Source organism: Leptodactylus fuscus, chromosome 6, assembly GCF_031893055.1.
Source record: "Leptodactylus fuscus isolate aLepFus1 chromosome 6, aLepFus1.hap2, whole genome shotgun sequence".
Classification (NCBI taxonomy): Eukaryota; Metazoa; Chordata; class Amphibia; order Anura; family Leptodactylidae; genus Leptodactylus; species Leptodactylus fuscus.
In genome coordinates, this window is record NC_134270.1 from 80871941 (window position 1) to 80875501 (window position 3561).

A 3561-nucleotide genomic window follows, 5' to 3' on the forward strand; every position below is an offset into this window, starting at 1 on the left:
TGGAAGGACATAGAGCTACATGCTTGGCAAGAAAAGGGTTAAAATATAAGAAGAACTCTTGCATGTCTCTGCATTAGCATTTTAAATACACAAAGATGTAAAAGCCCATACATTTTATATTAAGGTTTTCATACAACACAGATCTGTACATGAGCTCTGACTAACCTTTTAATATAAAATTTTATTTAATGTAACACTTCCTATAGTTCTCAACATAACACTAGCTTCCTCCTTCCAGAAGAGTCACAAACTAGAATAGAAAACACTAAAAGAAAATCAAGGAGATCACTTTTCTATGCATACCAGAGCATTTCTATTATCAAAACATAAGCTATAATGTGCACCATGTTGTATTAACACTTAGTGATGGTAGAATAAAAAAAAAAAGTAGTCCGTGCTTTTTTTTACATTGAGAAAGACACCAAGTTAAAAGTTCTCAGTGTATATTGTATACACATATAGACAACAATACAGGTTGCTAAAGTGGAGAAGTAATAAAATACACAAACATTAACAAAACAGTATAATCAGTAATTACAATATACAACACATGGATAGGATCCTCCACATTCAGCACATACAGAAAAGTAGTCACCAGCAGTTGTTGAACTGGCATTACTATTAATATACATTATGCTCTGAAATAATCCCCAGGTTACACAAGATATTACATACAATACACACACTTTAAGAATATACACATATAGAAAGCAGTGAACAGCCACATTAAACATCAAAATAAACATAGATGAGTGTGCAAACCATGCTTAGTCAAAAGAAAAACAATAAGTTGAACAGTGTAAGATTATTGTTATGTGAGAAGCAGATACACATATACATTACTATACTGACAATTGTGGCAAAAGCTTAGTACAGCTCCAAATATACGTCGTCTATGTATCGGTCCTCTCTAGTGATAGATAGTGCAACAGATTTCAATCACAACGCTTTTTTCTGCATACCCTAATATCACACTTAATATCTCTTAAAGTCAAGTTATCAATGTGTTTCATAATCACGCCATAACATATGTCAAGTATTAGATAAAAAGCATGCACCAAAATAGCAAGAAGAGAGTCAAAATAGTTACATACGTTCCTACTTTAGTGTAAAGGTACCCATTCACGTAAAAGTAAAACTAGGTAAACCTGAATTACTGCAACAATTCCCTCACAGATGACGTTGGGAAAATAATGTTCATGGCATGTTAAATCCTTTGTTTTTATGGCTTATTTTCCATTAAGAACACATAGCTTGCATGTGTATGGGAGAGTTGACAGGTATATTTAGACAACAGCTATTGAACATGTAATTGCCACCTTAAGGGGTCTTCCAGGCCATTGGGAAAGGTCAACAATATCGGATCCAACAAGAAGCCTCCCCCCCCCACTCCCGCTCATCTATTCTCTGCAGTTGATACATGGAGAATGAAGCAAGAAGCAGACAGTTCTTTTCTCTGTAGAGTAGACTGAACTGAGTTACTGCAGTTTACTCTAACTCCAACTCGTGTGACTAGAAGCTAAGCTGCAGTAGATAGAGAATTGAGAACCTCCATGTCCATTATGATAGGGCACGTTATATACCATTAGAAAGCTGTCTGTGCTGAATTCACCGTAACTTTTCTTTTGTTTCCTCCTACGTTGCAGAGATGTTGGTACCATTACTTTTGGCTACTGACATTACCTACTGACAGAGGTGGGTTTTTCATAGTTAGACAGTGGAGAAAGCCCACTTCACAGTAGAAGACAATACAAGTTTACTGCCAGAGCCATTCCCAACCATCCAGTGATGATGCTAGGCTGGAAAGCCGCCCTCCATCCTAACAATATAGGGATATCGGTAGCAAAAACTAACTATATTGATATATCTCCAACTGGGGAAGATACTCCTATATATTCTAAAGAAAAGGTGTGGCAAATTCAGCACATGAAAAACTTTCTTATCATACGAGCACATACCATATAACCATTTGGAGGTCACAAGGTGAACTAGTACCCACATATCTTCTGAATACCCACCACAGTTAATTTTTTAAGTGTAGTGTATAAGTAAGGTTACATTTACATTACTGTTATTAATGTTCATTGTTCTCCTTTGTCATAGGACGAAACAATAGACTTAAAAGGGTTGTCCTAGCTCAAGGATCCTACCTATGCTGGTAGTTTATGTAAATGGAAGCCTTTTTCTAAATATATTGCTTTTGAAATTCTGCTTTGTTTGCCTGCTGTGTGAATATATTCCTCCCATTGTTTACACTGCATTGATATAAACACGGACCTGACAATCCGTTCAGCTAATTGCACTTTGCTGATAAAGTCCGGTCTGTTATCTCTAAATGTAAATGCAAAGATAACATGGAGTCCTTTCTGTACAAGAATCTATCTACAGATTATCTGACCTGTAGAAGTCTTGTTTGTCCTGTTCAGCAGGAGTGAGGGAGAGAAATACAGCAAGTGAGAAGTAGACACTGCATGCAACCTTGCTGAAAGGCTGAGATGGAAGAACCCCTTTAAACACTGATACAGTGACTAATGCAGATGGAGCCTCCTCCATGTTTGTTCCCATTCACTGTAACTTAGAAAACATGATGGATGCTTTCTTACATAATTTTTTTTACTTTTGTAATGGACGAAAAGTTTCTGCATGCATGACTTTTTCTTCCCTTCACAAAGTAAACAAACGTAGCCAAAGAAAACTTTTGTCATGTTTTTTTTTTTACATTAAAGTGAGTGTAGCAGGATGGTCCGCCATCTTCAAGTTATTTGCGCTCATCTTAAGGAGGGAGAGCCCAATGGACTATAATGACTGGAAATATTCTCAAGGGTATGACACTCAAAACTATTAAATCCCTGAATGGAGTGACATTTAAATATAACTTTTAATATAACTATTAAAATTTTTAAAAAAAGCCCACAAAATTTACCTTATAAGAGCGGGATATTACAACAGGGTGTCATATAACTGCCCGCAGTAAGAGCAGTCTACACTTTCCTGTCCTGTAAGTGTCTTGTCAAATATATAAGTGTAATGGGGCAATTATCTCCATATAAGACTGTAAGTCCTTTTGGTCAGTAGTGCACCAATACACTTCACTCACTCCCTTGGTGGATCTCAATTGCCCAATACTCTTATTGCAATCAAGCCACCCTTTCCTTCTCATCCCCGCAGTACTCAGTTAGCTGATTACTGAAATCTAAGCTCCATTAGCCCTAGCAATCGTGCCACTATTAAAAGATTTATAAGTCTCATTTCTGTCACCGCTCTCTCCTTACTACATCCTCTAAGTGTTTCCCCCAGTATTATCAGGTTCATCAGGAGGGAATAATCCAAAACACATACGAAGTACCGTGGTCTACCCTCAGGGCCACGGGAACAGCGGTTTTTTACAGGACAAGAAAGTGTAGACTGCTCTTACTGAAGGCAGTTCTATGACATCGTTGTAATATACCGTTCTTATTAAGTAAATTTTGTGGGATTTTTTTTAAAAAAAATATTTTAATAGTCGTATTATAATGACTTAGTGTGAACTAAAAGTTTGTAGTATAAGACAAGCAGTAGAAA